This window comes from Pleurodeles waltl, chromosome 1_1 (assembly GCF_031143425.1).
Source record: "Pleurodeles waltl isolate 20211129_DDA chromosome 1_1, aPleWal1.hap1.20221129, whole genome shotgun sequence".
In the NCBI taxonomy this organism is placed as follows: domain Eukaryota; kingdom Metazoa; phylum Chordata; class Amphibia; order Caudata; family Salamandridae; genus Pleurodeles; species Pleurodeles waltl.
In genome coordinates this window covers 214,541,083-214,563,354 of record NC_090436.1, presented here as the reverse complement: position 1 = coordinate 214,563,354, position 22,272 = coordinate 214,541,083, and the positions used below count along the sequence as shown (strand labels likewise).

Sequence of the window (22,272 nt, the reverse complement as noted above, 5' to 3'; positions counted from 1 at the left end):
TAACCCCATAAGTCCAGCCCTGAGTTTCCAACATGGAAATCATTAGAGTGGATGCTAAGCACCTAAGAAAAATGCCACTTTAATGGGCACTTGCCTGTAATAGGTTGTAATACACATGGTTCATAGGCATGCCCTGATATTTCTTTAGCCACCCCACCCGTCATAAAGTATTGTGAAAGTGGCAGGGGATCTCTTGCATTGTCTACTATTAGGTGGGTGGGCCCATGAACAGAATCATCATTACAGCTAACATGATTGAAAACAGGGACATGGAAAAAAACATTCCAAAAGAGTTCTAAAAAGCTCTAAAGTACAGAATACTGAACAGCCTTAGGCATGCACCTATCAAAATAACATGATCCCTGGAACTGAGAACCCAGTAACTTCAAATTCTGAGGTTGAACAGGTAATTAAAGAGCAGATTCGGTATCTGCCTTTCCAACCCCACCCCTTTTCCTAACTGCTGTAACTAAAATACTGCAGCATCCAAGGAGCAATGCTTCACTGTAAACATACCCAGGCCTATTGGGTCATTCACTGGACTGCATATCAGATGATAACTTGCAGACCAGTCTCAACTCACCTGGATCATTGTTAGGAACCATCCCTAGAGGTGAGCAAACAAAATCAGCAAGTACAAGGGAATTAAATGGACCTGCTATCCTGCCTGGAATCGTGTTTTCGCTACACTGGGCTTGGTTAATAGCGAGTATTAGTTTTTCAGTATTGTCCATTGTTTAACCTCACCTACAAGGATTCGGAAATCTTGTGTAAAGTCAAAATCTAATTCCTTTGGTCAGGCAATATCAGGAAACACTGAACATCAATGAGCCAAACCATAAGTCCTAACACAGAACCAAGTATTTGTAAAGTTTGTCACATCCACAATCACACCTTACTTTCCCTTTTGGTTTCTTTTACCTTTTCCTATTAATTGCATTTGACATCTAGATGAGCAGCGAAGCCACAGAGTATGCAAGATGCTTGAATTTACAGGGAGCCCTGCGCAACCTTCCTCTTGAAGGCCCAACATGCACCTTTCTTGTCACCCTGACAGATGCAATGGATAAAAGGGCGACATTGATTTGTTGGGGAGTGTCCCTGTGGTGCATAAACTCCAGCCAAACATTTGCAGCTACCTGATCCCATCTGAGATTATTGTTATCGCTTTTTTTCCTACTTGTTACCTCTATTATAATCCAACTAGACAATCCCTCAAATTTACCACTGGTCCAGATAACTCCACATACACCACCAATTGCAGACTTACGGGTTGATATTTTCCATGGGAATGACATAATAAGCTGTGAATCCTAAATAACTGATTTGTTAAATCCTGCTCAATTTATATTTTTATACCTTGTGGAAAAAGACCTTGCGCCCAGGCGTACCTCCTCCCCCTTCTTATCACATTAGCGAACATATGTTACCAAAATTGTCCTGCCAGAGTTTTTCTATTATGTCTCTGATGACATGCCACCTCAGTTTAACAAGTGGTGACCATACTGACTCCACGCCACTCTTGCTACCTCTAGGTGTGTTCTTTTCTCATGTCCGAGAATGCAGGTTCTTTTCTCACCTGCATCATCAGATGTGGGTTTCCAAGTATTAGATTAACTTCCTACACCCACTTGCTCAATGGCTGCCACCTTTTGAAGCACAGGAAAGACTTCAGTGGCAGATACCACAGCTTGTGGAGTGCTTTGGAGGGACTGAGCCAATTGGTGAGTGTTGTGCAATATGCAAAGAAGAGCAGGACCATTGACTATGAGAGGATCCTTCATGAAGACAAGGAACAAAACAGACTGGATAGCAGAAACAAAATCAAAGGAACATAGCTCAATTTGAGATACATTTGGTTCACTTAAACAGATCATTCTTTTTTCATGGGCTCTGGACTTCAAGTGTTTGATAATTTATGGCAAGGAATTGATATTTACGGAAGTACCTAATTGAGCCTGCCAGGACGAGATCCTGGCTGTCAGCTTCTGGGAACTCAAGGCCAGCAATTTTTTATCACAATTAGCTCAATGTTAAACTGTCATGGTCGCACAGCTCATACAAATAGAACCAAGGCAAAGATATGTGAAAAATATATGAAGTAATTGACCCTCCACCCACATGACACACAGATTTTTTAGGTGCCTGTCTAAGATTTTGATCTATTTCACCATCTGGAATTGGAATTGACACCAATAAGTAGACCAGATAAACCTTTGCTGCTTTCCTCCACTCTCTGAGATGTGGAGCTCACGGGCCCCTTATAGAGCCAACTAGACATTACACCCTTGTGCTTCATGCCTATAAGTCAAACAAAGAACTTGGCCCTGCCTACAATCCCACCAACCAATAGTTAATCCAGCATAAGGCTGGTGTTCATCATTGATAGAGAGTATGACTCCAGGATCTGCTGTTAACCTCCAATGCATTCTGCAGCAGCATAAGGGAGACTGGTGGGGAGGCTGCGGGTGGGAGGTCTTGCTGCCAAGGGCATGGATTCTATGGAGCGAAGGAGATAAGGCATCACATGAGTCAGTACCAAGTTTGGGAAGCATCAGCTGATCACAGAGGCTGAACCCACACAACCCTCCTCAACTTTACAGCTCGTGGCCACAACCTGGAGCCACAACCAAGATATGCATGGCTCCTGCTGTCAGGAGCACATTCATCAAATATGTAATGTCAGGTAGGTTATCATGTTTTTGGAGGAACTTATTGTTTATACCAGCTTGTTTTCACAGATCTCTATGTAGTTGCCCTTCTTTCAGACCGCACAATGCACTTTGTAACTGGTTTTGTTTTTTGCACTCACATTCAGACGAGGGTTGCTCAACTGTCTTTTTCATGGTGCTCCCCATCCTTTCTTCAGAAACATTATTCAGTACACCAGCTGTATTTTGTGCCCTGAAAATGAATTTGTCCCTCATACTGAATAAAACAAGTGATGTCAACAATTTCATCAAGTTTGCTGTTTGGTCATATAGTAAACAATACCTAGAGTAGGAACCGACTTGAAACTTGAAACATACGTTAAGAGTTTCACAATGAAATACTCACAGGCCACCCACATACAAGATGCCATAAACATGTAACTATTGAGCATAAAAAAATTAATAACACCTTTTTTGCAAACAAAGCATAAAGGCAAGGTAAGCAAATGAGTGTGCAATCTATTGTTCTGCAGAGAATCGCAATAGAAAGAGCATGGAGGCTGTGATTGTTGGAGATAAGAATCTGATGTCTGTAAAGCAGATGTGTATGGAATATCTACTGGATATTTACATTTGGAAGAACTCTTTGATCAATTATTTGGAGTGATACAGAAGTTACTATTATTAGAAGGTCAAAACATGATATTGCGGGGCACCTGCCGTTTTACACGGTATACACAGTTATCATCTATGTTCATTATTCAGCCAAGCAAAAATACCTGAAAGAGTTTTAACACACACGTCACAGAAAACAGAACCACATTGAAGAGTGGTGAAAATAACAAATGGTAAGCAGTCCAGGGTGAACCAGACAACAGATGAGGTGATTACTCTGAAGCAAAAGTCAAACTCCTGCAAGCGATGCATTATACAAGACAATTTCCCGACAACTCGTCTCCAAGAAGGCCAGTCCCAATAAATGGATCACTGAGCCATAGCAATGCACTAATATCAGGAGAGCTTCATTACAAATCTGCTATTGAAATAACAGCCCCAGGCTAGGTAAGTTAACAGGCACCCAGGCAGCCTTTAAAAAGGTAAGGGTCACATTCACAAGCCTAACGCACAACAAACTCTTTAACACGCAGTATCTGGTCATTTGTCATAAGACAAACTACCAGCATTGTTCTGAGAAACACTTCAAGAATCAATAAGCAGAAAACACGCAGGTTTGAACTGAATAAACCACTTACATTTTAACAATTTACAGATTATAATAAAGTGGGTCAATCATCATGCCTAAGAAAGTCCCTGTCGGTATTCCCAGCCGAGGAAACAACATCCATGCAAATATAGAGATATATAACCTCAAATAAGCAGCAATGATTGAGGCCGTACCTGCAACTACTTCAACTGCACAAACCTTGAACACAGAACACAGCCCACACCCACTATGGTAGCTAACCTAATACCAGCTTCAAATACTGAGCGCTAAGCAGCATCACTTAGAACTACAACCACGATCACAGAGGGGCTTTAACTCAAATCAGATCAATTCAAGAGGAATCAAAAACAATGGCCAAACTTTGTGAAATGCAAACTTAAATGAGACTACAAGGAAATAGCAGGCAAGGACCATGGTAGCTTTAGGACAGCAATATTTTTATCGCTTTGCAGGTACCAAATTAATAAACCTGAGTCCTATGTATCAACTTCAAACAGTCCTTATTCATTTGAAACAGTGTAGACACATTACTCCATAAAGTTTGTTTGTAGTCACTAGTTTAGGGCTGGACACTTACCCGTTATCCAGATCTTTGACTGTCTGAGGTATAGATGACTGTTTCCTGAAACCAATGTCACCACACACTGGAATATGTAGAAGACAAGTGCCCCCGAGAAGCTGCCACCTTCTCAAGAGCAAAAAGCTACAGGCATACAAAACCTCTTTGCTGGATGAAGACTTCAAAGAACTGAAGAAGTCAGAGTCCAGGAATCGAACAGTGGAATTGCAGTGGAGCAATGTGCCAGGATCAGCAAGTGGTCCACAGAAGGTGCTGTGGTTCTCAGGCGCCAGAGAAGCCATGGAAGTGACCCCTGCATATCCTTTCAAAAATGTTCCTCACTTTGTCCCTAATCTCTTGGCAGAGCCTTTATATATCAGTGCAGCAGTCCCAAGCTTATTGCCTCTATGAAACATGTTTACTAGTCCTGAGTATATCAGGGTCTTAGTTTTCTCTTCAGGCACCGGTATTGTTCTATCTGACAGCCTCATCTACCCTGTAAAAACAAGTAGGAGACATCAGGCTACAGTCCATGATCCCAGTAAACTTGCTGAGGTACTTGTGAAAGGGTGTTTCAAAACTCACAGGTTGCCTCCCCTCTTGCTGTACTAGAAATGGGATTTGATTGGCTACTGGCTGGGTTGAACCACATCTGTTTCAATTGGCTATTACCTGGAAAGCCCAGCCTCCTTTAAACCAGAGTTCCCCACTTCTTCCTCAGACTAGAATGGTCATTGCGGTCAGCGGGATGCTAAGCTCCCTGATGCTGTCTCGACCTGGCCATCACCTGATTGAGGCATGGCTGTCCCAGTCCTTGCACCACTTTCATAGAGGAGATCGGGACAGACTGACTACGCAGTAAGTTTGTACTGGGTTTTTGGTAACAGGATGTGGACCACATTCTGTTTCCGTGTGCAAACAGCTTATATCACTTAAGGTGGTCTCCCAAACCAAAATAGGTCACCTTACCATCTGTTAAAGTCGCTGTTATTACCAGGCTTGAACCTCCTGGAACGGAAGACTAGGAACGTGCCAATGCTGCTACAGAGACATTCTCCGCAAAAAAAGGGTGCTTCTGTCTTATTACAGATACTGCCTGCTCACATGGACGAAAAGAACAAGTTACTTACCTTCGGTAACGAGGTATCTGGTAGAGACTCCATCTAGCTGCAGATTCCTTACCTTAGAATTCCCTGGCGTCAGCTTCGAATCCAGAGTTTTTTCTGAGCAGTACCCTGCGCGCGCGCCGTCGGGTGGCGTCGTTCGGATCCACGTGCATCGACCAGTTCCGCGTGCGTCATCAGCATCGTTGGAGACTTCTATGACGTCACAGTGGTCTATATAGACGCCGTCTCGGCGCGCATACGTCAGTTCTTTTCCACAACTTCCCACGCCAGAAGCGCAGAGTCATGGAAGAACCAACCAATATACATTTAACCTCTTTGACTGTTTGGAGTAAAAACACTTTCATGCCTATAAGAAAGGCAAAAGTTGCCAAAATCGAAAATATACATATGTACACATAGAAAAATGTATTTATACATATATATAAACACATATCCACATGAGAAAAAATTTCCCCAGAGCGGGGAGGCTTGGGCGGGTGTAAGGAATCTGCAGCTAGATAGAGTCTCTACCAGATACCTCGTTACCGAAGGTAAGTACCTTGTTCATCTGATAGAGACTTCTAGCTGCAGCTTCCTTACCCTAGAATAGATACCCAAGCTATAACCCATGGCGGTGGGTCTGAAGGAGATTTTTTTTTTTTTTTTAAGACTAGGAAGTCCTGCAAGACAGAACGGGCAAAATGCCCCTCTCTTCTCACCTGGCTATCCAGGCAGTAGTGTTTCGCAAACGTGTGTAAAGAAGCCCACGTTGCGGCCTGAGATGTCCACCACTGGTACGCCACGTGCTAACGCAGTGGTAGCAGCTTTCCCCCTAGTGGAATGAGCTCTCAAGCCCTCGGGAGGCTGCTTCTTCGCCAAAGCGTAGCATATTTTTATACAGAGAACGACCCATCGCGAAATGGATCGTTTCTGTACTGCCCGACCCTTCTTTGCACCAACGTACCCCACAAAGAGTTGGTCGTCCACCCGGAACTCTTTAGTGCGGTCAAGGTAGAACGATAACGCTCTTTTTGGGTCCAGTCGATGGAGACACTCCTCTTCCTTAGAGGGATGCGGTGGTGCAAAGAAGGTGGGCAGGGTGATATTTTGACCCAGATGGAAAGGGGTCACCACCTTGGGGAGGAAAGAGGCACGAGTTCTTAACACCACCCCAGATAAGGTGGCTTAGAAGATAAAGCCTGCAGCTCACTCACTCTCCTGGCAGATGTAATTGCCACCAAAAAGGCTGTCTTAATTGTGAGCAGCCGGAGAGGACAGTTATGCAAGGGCTCGAAAGGAGCACACATAAGGAAGGTAAGAACCAAATAAAGATCCCACTGGGGCATAACGAAAGGCACAGGCGGGAACAGATGTACAAGCCCTTTCAAAAACCTCTGCACTATAGGTGATTTAAACAGAGATGGTTGATCAGGCAACTGAAGAAAAGCCGATAAGGCTGCAAGATAGCCCTTGAGAGTCCCCAAGGAGTAACCCTGCTGGGCGAGAGACAAAATAAACAAAAGGATGTTAGACAGAGAAGAAGAAAGAGGATCAATAGACCTCTCTCAACAATATGAAACAAAACGTTTACATCGGCAGGCGTAGATCGACTTAGTAGAGGGACTCCTGGCTGCCAGAATGACATCACAGACCTCGGGAGGGAGGTCATAAACCATCAACTGTCGCTGCTCAATCTCCACGCATGAAGGCGCAGAGTTGACAGGTTCGGGTGGAGAACCTTCCCCTGCTGCTGCGACAGAAGATCCTCCCGAAGAGGCAGCCTGATTGGAGGACCGATGCTCATTTTGAGAAGCTCTGGATACAAAACTCTCCGTGCCCAATCCGGAGCCACAAGGATAACTTGGGCCCGGTCGTTCTTGAGAACTCTGGGCAGAAGTGGTATAGGCGGAAAAGCGTACAGGAGGCCTGAACTCCACTCGCGACGAAAAGCGTCGCCTAGCGATAGCCCCCTTGGAAACTCCAACGCGCAAAACTGCTGACATTGCGCGTTCTCTGTGGAGGTGAACAGATCTAACCAAGGCTCTCCCCACTGCTGAAAGAGTCCTTGCGCCACCTCCAGATGGAGACACCATTCGTGATCCTCTAAGCATTTTCGGCTGAGTTTGTCTGCTCTGGCGTTCAGAGAACCTGCCAGGTGTTGAACCACCAGGGTCATGCCCTGCTGTTCCAGCCATGTCCAGAGACGTAAAGCCTCTTGACAAAGGGTCCATGACCCCAAACCGCCCTGCTTGTTGCAGTACCACATTGCGATAGTGTTGTCCGTGAACACCTGCACCACCTTCCCTTTCACAACAGGAAGAATTGCTTTTAATGCTAGCCGGATCGCCCGAAGCTCCAACAAGTTGATGTGGAGCCCCGATTCTGCCGGAGACCAGTGACCTCTGATCTCCACCTCCCCCAGATGGCCGCCCCATCCCAGAAGTGACGCATCTGTCACTACCGTTAGATCTGGTTGGGGAAGGGAGAGGGGTCTGCCCTCGACCCACTCGCAGTTCACTAACCACCACTGCAGATCTTCTGCAGTCCTCTCCAAATTCTGAACCACGTCAGTAAGATTTCCCTAATGCTGTGCCCATTGGAACTTCAGGTCCCACTGCAGAGCCCTCATGCGCCATCTGGCATGCTTGACCAACAGGATGCAGGAAGGAATGAGTCCCAGCAGCCTAAGAGTCTGTCTCACCGAGATCCAGGATACAGGCCGAAACATCGGAATCATAACCTGAATATCCTGAACCCGCTGATCGGGCGGATAAGCCCGATATTGCACTGTGTCCAGAACAGCTCCGATAAAAGAGAGCTTCTGAGAGGGAGTCAGGTGTGACTTCGGCACATTTATAGTGAACCCCAGCGAATGCAAGAGGCCCGCCGTCGTCTGGAGGTGGGTGACGAGAGCCTGGGGCGTAGGAGCCTTCAACAGCCAATCGTCCAGGTAGGGGAAGACTGAAATCCCTGACCTGCGCAAATGAGCTGCCACCACTACCATCACCTTTGTGAACACCCGAGGGGCACTGGTGAGACCGAAAGGAAGCACGGTAAACTGAAAGTGCTCGTGGCCCACCTTGAACCGCAGGTAACGTCTGTGGCTTGGCAGGATAGAAATATGGAAATATGCATCCGGCAAATCCAACGCTACCATCCAGTCTCCTTGGTCTAGGGCAGACAAAACCTGAGCAAGAGTGAGCATCTTGAATTTCTCCTTCTTGAGGAAGAGATTGACGTCCCTTAAATCCAAGATAGGGCGAAGGCCTTTGTTTTTTTGGGAATCAGAAAGTAGCGGGAATAACAACCACTGCCTACTTCTGATATCGAGACTCTTTTTATGGCTCCCTTGGCCAAGAGAGCTGTAACTTCCTTGCGGAGCAAACCCAGATGGTCCTCCATCAGCCATTCCTTTGTGGGAGGGATAGAAGGAGGAAAAGACTGGAAGGGAAGGGAGTAGCCCTTCCGTATGATCTGCAGGACCCACTTGTCCGTGGTGATGGAAAGCCAGTGAGGGAGATGAAAACGAATCCTCCCTCCAACTGGACGGACATGATCCCACAGAACCACACTAGGAGGGCTTGGGCGCAGTGGAGGGGGGCTGTGTGGTGGCCGACCTCTGGCCAGACCCTCTGAGTCTGATGGTACCACAACCACGTCCTCTTCCGGGATGCTGTGAAGCCTGAGGACGGTGGCTAAACTGTGGCTGGCGTGGTACCACGCCCCTACCGAAGCCTCTGAAGGGGCGAAAGACAGACTGCTGTCGTGCCGGCGCTGAAAGGCCCAAGGATCTGGCCGTGGCTCGAGAATCCTTGAACATCTCAAGCGCGGAGTCTGCCTTTTCGCCAAAAGGGCGAGAGCCATCAAAGGGCATGATCATCAAGCTGAACTGGACATCCCCTGAAAAACCAGTAGAACGTAGCCAGGCGTGGCAACGTAGGGCCACTGACGATGAAATCGCTCTGCCCAGTGAGTCGGTCGTGTCCAAGCCACACCGGATTGTAAACTTGGCTGCATCTCTCCCATCCTTTACAGCCTGGGTGAGAGTGTCCCATACGCCCTCCGGGACCTGGGGCAGCACTTGCACCACCGTATCCCATAAAGTATGGAAATAACGGCCCAATAGGCAAGAGGTGTTTACAGACCTCAATGCCAGGCTGGAGGAAGAAAACATCTTCTTCCCAAGCTGATCCAGCCTCTTGGATTCCCTATCCGGGGGAGCGGAAGGGAAGGCACCACGGGAAGTAGAGGCTTGGACAACCAAGCTTTCAGGAGTGGGGTATTGTGTCAGGAAACAGGGGTCGCTGGGAGCGGGTCTATGGCGGCGGCCGACCGTCCTATTCACAGGAGCCCCTGTGCTGGGTTTGGACCACCTACCCAGAAGGACGTCTGTAAGAGCCTCATTGAAGGGCAACAACGGCTCCAATGTTGACACCCCCGGCTGAAGCACTTCTGTCAGGATATTCGTCCTGACTGGCACCGTAGGCAAATCTAGGTCCAAGACCTCAGCTGCCCTATGCACCACCATAGCGAAAGAAGCCCCCTCTTCCGTAGCCACATTAGGAGGAGAGAGCATACCAGTATCTGGAGATGTGTCCAGTCCACTGGCCTCCCCTAGATCCACATACCAGTCATGCTGCAATCCTGATTCTAAAGGGTCCTCAGACCCCTCCTATTCCTCTCCTGCGTCTGGCTGTTCCAAATAATGCTCAGACAATGATCTGGGCCGAATCGACTCCGTCGAAGTCGACGTCGTACGACGTCACTCCGGCTCTGGATCGTCCGGAATAAGGATGGGGCTGCCACCGGTGGGCGCCGGTGGCAGAATCGTCGACGTCGGACCCGGCGCCGAAGTAGGCCGACTGTGAGAGACCGGCGCCGGTCCAGATCCGTTATCGGATCCTGAGGTCCCCAACGGCGCCGAGGCCGAAGCTGCCGGCGTTGAATCCAAAGGGGCCCCTGCTGACCCCGCGGGGCCTGAAGACCCACCCGAGGGTACAGCCCGCTCAAAAACGAGAAGCATGACCTCCTGAATTCTTTTATTTGAGCGGGGGTCGATCCGGTCCCCGGAAAGGGGGGGAAGATGCAGAGTCGACCCTGGCGACGGCTCTGCAGAACCGCGCTCGGAACGTCGACGTTCCCTAGACGCCTCGTCGGTCGAAGGGCGTGGCGAAGACGAAGTCTGCTTGGACTTCTTCTTCTTCTTGTGCTTCTTACCTTCCGATGACCTCGAATGCAAGGAAGAGGACTTGGGGCTCAGGAAGCGGTGCCGCGACCTCCTCCTACTGCGAGACCGTGACCTCCGCGGAGTCGCGCCATATGTCGGGTCGCAAGAAGCTTAAGGGATCTCTCCCTCAAGGCCTACGGCGCCATGGCCCGACAATCAGAGCACGAGGTGGAATCGTGGTCCTTGTCCAGGCACCAGAGACAAACTCTGTGCGGATCCGTCACCGACATGGTGCGATGACATGCACCACACGGCTTGAATACTGTCTTTCTTGAAGACATGACTCCAAACAGCCAAAAAAGCATCGACAAACCGTTGAAGCAGGGTAGCTCTTTCCAGAACTGCGCTTAACTGGTGCGTAAGGAAAAGAACTGACGTACGCGCGCCGAGACGGCGTCTATATAGGCAACCGTGACGTCATAGACGGCTCCAACGATGCGGACGACGCACGCGGAGCTGGTCGACGCACGTGGATTGGAACGACGATGCCCGACGGCGCGCGCGCAGGGCACTGCTCAGAAAAAACTCCGGATTCGAAGCTGACGCCAGGGAATTCTAAGGTAAGGAAGCTGCATCTAGAAGTCTCTATCAGATTCTAATAAATATTCTCTCACTTCCAAATACTGAAATCACTTAGTAATGAACACCCAATCGACACAGAACAAACTCACTTAATACCACACTCTAATGAAGACAACTTGCACAACAGGCCTGAAAAAAGATTGTTCAGAAACAACTTATTCACTATTATGGACTGGATGCCCTGAAAGAGTTACAACGTAATCAGGAAATACATAGAAAAAAGGTAAGGTGGTGATATTACAGTATAATTCACCAGGGATATGTCAACTTTACTCTGTAGAGCGCCCCCCATCCAGCCCCATGCCTCATCAAAGGTCTTCACAAGAAGGAATGGATCACATGACTCTTGAAGAAATCTACTTGCTCTCACTGTTCGTCAGAAAAGTACAGGGGTGTGTTGCATATCCTGTAACAAGGACTCATGCAGGGTGGGTGGTGGTTCATACGAGAGACAGTGAACAGAACACAAGTCCCTTGCCTTGTGTTTTTTGAAGTGCAAACAACCCACTGGAAGCATGGAACCCTGGTGTTGGGACCCAGGGCAGAAGAGCGTTCAGGAGATAAACCTGTCCTTTGTCCCAGCTTCATGTCTTGTCTTACTGAGCATAGCATGATCTGCAGAGAAGGCAAGACGATGATCACTGGAGCAGTACAGCAGTGAGAAGCTCACAAACATACAGCCTGGAGGTGGTTGCTATTGTGAGAGTGAAGAGGGGTTCATGGAGCCGGGTGTGGGTACACAGAGTCTGGAAGCAGGCGGGTTGGCTCAGGTTTAACCATAAATCAGTGTAATCGGGGCGGCACACCAGGCGCTAAGCTCTCAATACAGTTGGTCTGTTCCTTTTCTCTCCCTGCAATCAGAGAGCAGGAAAAGGGCCATGGGATGGCCTTTAAAAGGCAGCCTCTGACAAGTTAGAGCGTCTTTGCAATTTCCATCCTTCCTGTTTGATCGTTTAGAGGACCTTTCCTGTTTCTTGAAGAGGCAGCAAAGTTCTGATCTTGCCTTCTGGACATTTTCTTCTTTTCTAATCATCTAATATCTATTTAGGTTTTTACATGGGTCTTTCCCGACCCATTCACTTGTGCCTATCTGTTGCCTGTCATTATGGACTTTAACCATGTAATATTACTCATGTTAATGAGTCTCTGACTACTTCTTGATTCCTACCTACCTTTTCCATGTATTTCTGCTTCCTCTCTATATAAGAAGCTCCCTGCTTTTTGGATTAATATTTAAAGCTTGCCACTGGGAATTCAGAAATAGTATAGCTAGATTCATGAGGCTAGCTATCTTGTCATCCTCGTGTAATAAAACAATCATAAATAAAAAGTATATACAAATACATGTGCTTTAACACTAAAAACAGTTTTTGTACCAGTTCTAAGTACAGCTGCCTGCTACGAAGCATCTGCACTGTTCTATTAAAATTATATACAATTGTTAATTTTCTTTCAAATTAAAAAACATAATACACGCATGCAAATGGTACATTTAGGCTTGTTTTTTTCTTCTTTTTATTTCTGTGGCATATGAATGTAATAAAAAATAAAAAGAAATGTAACCACTGCAACAGCTTATCATGGCTAGACCTGTTGGCCTTGCCAGTGGCTGCTTTGTTTAAAAAGGAGCCACCGACTGAGCAATGTACTTACGCTTTCAGTGCAATTCAGGAATTGCCTGTGTAAGAGTGTTTTTATTAATTGAAAAAAATATGTATAATTGGGATGTCTAAGTTAGCACGACTAGGCCACATCCAGCATGCACTGACATCTATTCATATTTTCAAAAATAAATGTGCACTGTGAATGATCTTTCCCATGTGTATGTATTTCTCTGTGTGTTTCCATTTCAGAAAATCAGTGAAATAGAGGCCAATCCATAGTCTCTGCATTAATAAATTGTATTAATTTGTGTTCCTCTAAAGAAAACAAAGCTGACAATGCTTCTGTCTTTGTAACTTTAAAGGTTCTTTGCTTGAGCCTTTCCTCTGGACCATCTGTTAGTTGACCTCTCTACTAGATTTCTGTATTACATAAACCCTATGTAATTTCCTTCATTTACTATGCACACCTCATTCATAAATATGTTTCTAGATGTATCTTACTGAATGTATCTTATGTATTAGAATATTCATTGGCTTACTAGAATGATACACTGCTAGGAGAGCTCTAAAATGTTACATCTCACCACCGAATGTGTGTGACTTTTCTGTCCAAATCCTATGAAAGATGGTTGGGTGAGCGCGTGAATCAAAATGGGCGCCTCCCGCTAGAGCATCGCAGTGCCATCCTTTTATCGACGATTTTACTTTAATACAGGCTAATCTTACCACATATTTTGAGAGGTGGTAACTTGGTATGTCCAGCGCTTTGGATCCTTGCGGCTGCTGGGGCTCCAGTTCCAGGTTGTTAGGAGCTTTTTCATGTTCACCCTCTTGCGGTGGCATGTACCAGGTACTGCCAAGTTTCCCATCAGGAGGGTGGAGTCTTTCAGAGGAAAGGGTGCGGCTGAGGCCTAGAACACACCCACAGCTAGTTTTAGCTGTCTTATTTTGCTTCTTTTTTATTTCAACTTGCCTTATTAATCAATTGTTACTGAACTTATCATATATATATATATATATATATATATTTTATTCATGGCTACAGAAGGATACCATATTCATGTTATGACTAAAAAATGTAAACAAACTACATATCCTCCACCTGTAAAGTCAAAAATAGTGGATTCTAATTACCTTCTTTGTCAACATTACTTGAGGAAATACAAGCAGTTCGCACAAATACGGATAATATCGCACCTAAAATTAAAACTAATATGAAAAGACACAGCTAGACTTTCTATGAAGGTATCCGACAATGCAATAAAAATTCAAGATAATAAAGCCAAAGTTGATTGGATTATACCTTTTGCACCAAAAATTGGGTCAATGAATAGCTTATTCATCAATATAACTTTTGAATTTTTAATCTACTGGAAGATGCGGAAGGGAATAATTGCAGGCTGTATTTGGAAAATGTATTACCTGTCTTTTATGCTTAAAATTCCCAGAATTTTTTTTTATGTTTTAATTGACAAGGCACACAGAATACCTTCACATCGTATTCTAAATCAGGACAAACCTCCTCAAATAATATTTAAAGTGCTATGTCGTCATCACCTTGCCATGATAAGGAAGGCAGCAAGAGAGATAGGGCCTGATTCTAACTTTGGAGGACGGTGTTAAACCGTCCCAAAAGTGGCGGATATACCACCTACCGTATTACGAGTTCCATAGGATATAATGGACTCGTAATACGGTAGGTGGTATATCCGCCACTTTTGGGACGGTTTAACACCGTCCTCCAAAGTTAGAATCAGGCCCATAGTCTTTAATGGTTGATGAGAATAACATTTTCATCCATCAAAACTTTGCCAAGGAGACTGTTAAGATCTGCAAAGAATTCCCTGATCTGCATGCCAAGGCTAAGAAGCTGTGGCTTTAAATATGGACTTTTTGACCCTTCTACTATGCAAATGTGGAAAGATGGTGTTTCGAAGTCCTTTCAGCACCCTAATGGACTTCGCCTCTTTTTGGACCAACATTCCAACATCAAAGCTCTCCATGGAAATGAATGAGACTAATACTAGAAAATATGCTTAAAACATGTATTTAACTAGCCTAATTCACAGAATTTCTTTATAAGGGCTTTCATGGCTAGGTCATTCTTGTCATGCATGTGTAAGATGCAAGAGTAATATTATGTATGTTTATATGTTGTCTTTTTGATGTTTGTCTACGTCTTTCCTTTTTTCCCTTTCACTTGAAGTTTGAGCTACATTTCGTTCTTTCAGCTCCTACGATTTTGTCCTATTCACTGTCTTTATCCTTTTCTAATTATGAATAATATTAAAGGCATTACAATTATTTTGTTTAACATTAAAGGTTTACAACACCCTGTCAAACTTCCCAAGGTTTTAGAACATTTAGCTAGATATAAAGCGGATATATGTTTACTCCAAGAGACTCATATGGATGATAAAGTTTTATCCTACATGAAGAAACAATGGGTAGGTGATATTATATCTCCAGCAGTTAATAGGAAAAATGGAGTTGCTATTTTTTTGCAAGAAACCAACATCATGAAATACTAAGCAAATACTCTAATTCAGATGGCTGTTTCCTAATAGTTAAAGTAAAAAATTATAACACCATTCTACATCTAATCAATATATACAGTCCCACTAATGATGATCCAAATTGTTGGTCCCTTTTTACAATGGAAGTATTAAAACTGGGTAATGTCCACTTATTACTGGAGGTCATTTTAATCTTATATGTGATCCATTATTGGATAGAATATCCCAAGTCAAATATCATCCCCCAAAATCGTACTTCATACTTAAATCCTTTTTAAAAACAATCAAATTGATAGATATTTGGGGTTTGCATTATCCAACCGAAAAACTATTTACTTTTTTTCCTAATCCTCATAATTCTTATTGTAGAGATGATTATTTATTAATAGCCCGTCAATTAATCCATTCAACTTTTGACCCCACTATTCAGCAGGGCGTGATAAATCCACTCGAGCACTCGCATTGGCGAGTCTTATTTGATCAGGTTGAGCTATTTTTAATACTTACTTGTCCCTTCTGATGAGTTGAACTGAATAGGTGTTCTGTTCAGTTGAAAAGTGGAGGGGCAATAAAAGATGCCTTTAAATCTTCTTCTTATGTCGCATTTGCTCTGTGTGCACAGACAGAGGTCAAAAGTCAGTTTTTCTAACAATTAATTTTCCTTCTGACTGCAGAGTTCCAGGACTTCGTAAGGTGAACTGTGTGACCTGCTGCTTAGAATGTCAAATAAAAGGACATAGGGTGTCAGGCTTTTCCTAACACACAACATTTAAATGACTAAGTCAACAGTGCAAACATTTAAAAAAATATTTCAGTAGTTGTGAAAGCCCTTTTTTATATTTATGTGTAATGAAAAAATATTTTAATAGGATCAAAACAAATCGGAATACTTTACATGTTGATGTGCAAAGCATATGTTTTCTAAATCCCAATTTTCATAGATTGTTAATACACTATATAGTTTTATCAGTAAAGCTGCAAGTTAGCGGAGAGGTTTTTGGACAGTTCTTGGAAAGTTACTGTGTGTAGATGATAATATGTTACCACATCATGGTTTAGTAATATATTTATTAAAGCTGCGTGTTTAAACAAACTGAGAAACACTCCTGTCCTGACGGCAATGTTGTTAGTAAACAAAAAGAGGTCCTAGGTCATGTGGGCTAGATTCTTGTGATGCATGCAGCAAACTTTAGTCTACTCAATCAAAGAAAAGAGTTTTTTTTGTACTGCAGAAATGCTTAGCTATCACATTTGAAGGTGCAATCATACGTGAGAATGAAGAAAAAGGCAACTCTGTAAACTATGTGCCTAGGATCACACAATTTGAGACCTGTTTACAGGTCAAGTACATTACAGTTAGGTCGAGTAGATTATTTAAGTTACTCGACCTGCATGTCTAGTAACTTTTTTATGATTTTTCGAGCCCTGTTCAGAATATTGATATTTCTGATCATGCGCTCAATTCATGTGTTTTAAGACATAGCTCCTTCCAACAATCTCAAAATCAATGGTGTATGAATAACAATGTTGTTCCTAATGAAAAAAACAAACCTAAATTGTTGCCAGCATTGCCTGATTATTTTTCCTTTAATTCTGAAGATTCTACTTCAATTGTTAATTAACTAATTAATTAGTTAATTGTTAATAGATGGGATGCATTTAAGGCATATATTAGCGGTGGAACAATATCTATTATGACAATAAATAATAAATCATTTAATGCTAGAGTTAAAGAATAGCAAAATATGAATGTCTTTTTCTCACATCCAACAACAGCCAATATAAGATACAATTACAAAACATTTGTTATGAATTGGATTCTATATTAAGCAGTAGAGCTGGAATACAAATTTCTAATAATAAAGCAAATTTTTTCTTTCAGTTCTAATCGATCTGGATGGTTTTTTTAGCAAACTATCTACGTATTAAGAAAGATAAAAATCAAATTAATGCTATTCACAATTCTAATGGTCAAATTGCTTTATCTCATAAAGAAATAGTTAATAAATTTATGAGTTACTACTCAACTTTATATAACAAACCCCCTTCTGTTGATACGTTATGCATTGATACTTTTTTTAGACGTGTAGTTTACCTAAAATGTCTCAACCCATCAAAAATAAATTGGATTTACTGATCACTTTGGAAGAAGTACAATAAGCAATTAAATCCCTTAAGTTACTTAAATCTCCAGGTCCGGACGGTGTTCCTGCTGAAGTTTATAAAGAATTTTCTCCTCATCTTGACTCTCATTTACTCAAACTATTCACTCATTTTAGTACAGGAACAACTACTTGGTCTTTTACTGACAATTGGTTATAGTTCTGCCTAAACCAAAGATCTCAATATTGTTTCAAATTACCGTCCAATTTCCTTAATTAATCAAGATTGCAAAATGAACGCAAAAATTCTTGCAATGAGGTTGGCCTCTATCCTTGATACTATTGTACATGTTGACCAATCTGGTTTTTATAAAAAATAGACACTCAGTGAACAATGTCAGATTATTATTCCATGCCATTGATCTTAGATCATCATTACCAATACCACCAGGCGTCTTGGCATTAGATGCAGAAAAGGCTTTTGATACGTTCAGTGGCAATATCTTTTCAGTACGTTCGCTGCATTTCATTTTGGTAGTTTATTCATATATCATCAGCTCTCTATTCCAATCCCTTCGCTAAATTGTTTATTAAAGGACATATTTCCATTAACTCTCTCCTTTTTGGAGGTACCAGGCAAGCTTGCCCATTATTACCTTTACTTTTTCTTCTTGCCATTGAACCTTTACTAATTGCCATCAGATATTGTATAAACATTGAAGGTCTCTTTATCAATAATGTCCCGATACAAACCTCACCAAATGCTGATGAAGTTCTCCTATATATTGGCAACCCTCAATCTTTCATTACTCCACTATTAATTCTAATTCACACTTATTGTCAGAGTTCTTTATATACTTTAAATACTAATAAAACTGATTTTTTTCCCCTAAACATTCATTGTATCCCTGATATTCTCCCTAACAAAGAAATAATATGGCAAAAAGATTACGTTAAATATCTTGGCATATTATTTTCCCACACCATAAAATAATCTATTACATTAAATTGTAACTGTATTTTTGCTCATATCAAAGATAAAGTTAAAAAATCGTTCACCCGACACTGCTTCATGGGAGGTAAAGTAGATGATGTAAAAATGGTTATTGCTCCAAAAATGTTCTGCCTCCTTTCTATGATACCTATCCAACTCCTTCTTAAGTTTTACAAGAATATAGATAAATGTCTTTCTAAATTTATTTAGAATTACAAATGTGCTAGTTTAAGATATAAAAAATGTAAAATGTCTAAGACCAATGGCGGTTTTGGTTTACCAGATTTTCTTAATTATCATAAAGCGTGTATTTTCTCTATGATTTCATCATACATAAATTGCTAATCCACCGTCAAGGCTTTGAATTTAACAGAGTTTGGTATCATCATTTCTGTTAACTGCACTGCTCACTATATCTAATTCTACTGCTTTACTAAAAAGATCAATGATATTGAAATCTACAAATTTAATACTACAAGATTTCGACTCTATTTTCCAATTCCCTATCTCACTTCACTCAATGTTCTGGTTATGGTGTAATCCTGGGTTCAAATTAGCACGTCACACAAAATGTTGTCAATCCTGGATTAAAGCTGATATTTTTTATTTTAAAGATATTTATCAGAACAATGCCTTTGTATGTTTTGATGAATGAACGCAAAGATTTAATTTACGTCCATCAGATATATATGTAAATATTAACTTTTATATAATTCAATCCTTGATTCTTTTCCAGATAATTTTCCTTAAATGCTACCCCAGATTTAGAACTATATATTCAAACAATTGCATCATCGTCTCATGATGTATCATTTTATAAATAAAAATAATAATAATAATAATAAAGGGGATAATTTAAGTGTTTTATCTTCCTTTTGGAATTCTGAACTTGGTTTCTCATTAAGCCAAGATAGATGGAAAATAATTTGGTTGAATAGTATCTCTGGATGGCTACCTGTTTCTCTTGACCAAACTAATGATTTTGTACTGTACAATTGCTTATGGACTCCCTCAAGATTATTTAATGCACATTTTAAACTCTTCTACATGCTGGAACTGTACTTTGACTTCAGGCTTATTAAGGCATACGCTTTATGAATGTAAAACTGTTAATCACTTTTGGAAAGAGGCATGGAAGTTTATAACAAAAATATTGAATATTTCAGATTTGCTGTCCTTTAATTTAGTAATTTGTAAATCCATTTTACTTACTACCAAACTTTCTGATATTCATAATAAATTAGTTTTTACTTACTGCAGTTTTAAAACTAATTAAGGTGCCAATTTGGCATTATCAGGTGTTGTGCATAATAATCCTAATTATCATTTATTTTGTAATCCAATTGATGATTATATTACTTTGCCTCTCTAAATAGGTAGCAATCCTATGATGTTAATCAGTTTCAGTATAGGTAATAGATCAATTAAAGTACCAGTCTGGTTCCCCCTTGATAAAATGTCCCTCATGAGATAGAATCCCCCATGCCACCACAAACGATCCACAAGCATGTCAGGCCGTTGTTGGAAGGGAGGGTTGTTAGTGGGTTTACTGATGTGTTTGCATTTGTATTCATTGTCTATTCAGGAGTACACTGAACAATTTTTTTTTTTATATTACTATTTGGGTCGTGACAAGTTACACAAATCTATTAACACTTGCATTCAATTCTAAGCAGCACATCTTTATGTAACTGGAAAATGTAAAATGCAATAAAGTTTGTGATTGAAAGAAAATCCGTTTCAGTATAGGTACGTTGGTTAACTTTAGTAGCTCTAATAAGATTGATTTTTATTGTTAGTTTTATTTCATCCCATTTTTAATTATTTACTATGAAACAAACTTATAGTTTAGAGTGTTCTAAGCTCAGAATGTAAAAATTATATGTACCTTTTTCTGAGCCCTTTTATGTTATGTTTTTTCATATTTAACTAAAATTATTAAAAAGTATTGAACACCAAACCTATCAAAGATTATGTTTTTGGGATATGTGCCAGATGTTCCATGATTTTCTATGACTTTCTTTTCTTTTCTTTTCTTTGCCTTTCTAACTGTGCAGGCTCTACTCTAGTCTGTAATTTGATTTTTATGAAGTCTTTTATGTCTTTGCTTGGGAGACAGACTCTATGTTGCTCCTTTTACTGAACTATACTTGTTCTGGCTGCCTGCTTTCTTTGGAGATAGACCTTATGTTGATCCTCTCACATAATTTAATTTTGATTTGGTATTGAGACATTAATTTCCATTGATTAACTATGTTTTGCCTTCTTTAATTATCTTAATTTTGAATAACCCTACAAGGTTCAACCTGGAACTCTGTCTCGCGTAAGTTTATTTGACTGGCTTGGATTCAGTCCTATGAAGACTTCAATAGTCCCAATCCTATTTATCATCTTAATTATTTTAGTCACAGCTTTGACACCTGGTAAGCCTTGTGTTCTCCTTGTTACTCCTAGGGATAGAGATTGACTCAGAAAGGGAAGGTTTATTTTTCAGAAGTTGCGAAGGCAAAGAAAATACATTAAATAGGCTAATACTTCAAGAAAAACAAGCATGACGGGGCATGGTTAGGAGCTGGACAAGATGGTGTTGTCCTGGTGATGCTCCATTAATACCACCAACTGATCCACAAAATATCCTGTTTAGTATTCACCTGTGGAAATTGAGTAAACAGCGATGTGCAGAAACTGATGGTACAATGACCAACAGGCTTTGCTGGGGACTGAGCCCCAGAAAAAGGATAACAAGGCACTTGCATATGGGTAGTCGCGCAGTAACCACATGGTGGCGGGTAAGTGGCGAGGTGCACTGAGTGGTGATGGTGCCCTGTAACAGCCCTCAACAGGTCACCTGGGGACATGAAGGAGTAACTTCCAGGATTTGGCACCAACGAGTAACCCCACATGCCACCCTGCCACGATTGAGGTGACAAGCTCACTTTGAACTTTCCCCTGCATTAACTATTGCTGATCAGGAGGAGGTGAGATGGTCAGACTGGGCCCGAAGGTCACATTATGGACCAAGAGCGAGTAACAAAGAAGGCACAACAATTTAAAGCATATCACCAATATAGAGGATGGGTCAGTCACCAATGATGACTCTACACTGACAAACATTATGCAGGCTCTAAAAGATCCTAAAGTCACACAAGAATCAAAGATTCTCAGAAGAATAATTAAAGTGGGCTTGCTCAGCACTGACTTTAGCAAGAGAGTGAAACAGGCAGAAATCACGATTGTGACATTAAAGGAAGAGGTGGAGATCCATGGTAGTTAACATGATGACTCAGGCTCAACTTGAAGGTGAGGAGGGGCAACCCCACTGGAATAACATCTGGTTGGTGGGGATCCCAGAATGAGCTGAGGGTCCTAGTGCAGACCTATTTGTAAGAGACTGGATGCTCAACCACATGCACACACGTGACAATCCAAATCTCTTTCGATGGAAAGGCCACAGAGGGCACCGGTATCGGTCACAACCAGGATAATCCCCACACATGGTAATTGCAAGAAAATTAAACATTTGTGACTGAGATGTCATATTACAGCTGCTAGAAAGCAAGGAAACTTAAGGTACAAAAACACTACTATGGATACATCTGGACTTTACATTAGCTGTCTAACAGTAAGGCGCTTCAATGATGAGGAAAAAAATGCCTGGGTGCAAGAGATCAAATATATGATGCTCTTTCTGGCTAAACTCAAAGTA

The 22,272-nt window shown here is 42.1% G+C and overlaps 1 long non-coding RNA gene across 1 annotated transcript in view; it reads right to left on the bottom strand.

The window, feature by feature from the left end:
* LOC138282974 (uncharacterized) overlaps positions 1-22,272 on the bottom strand; it is a 209,583-nt gene that overhangs the window by 144,600 nt on the left and 42,711 nt on the right. The window lies entirely within an intron of this gene.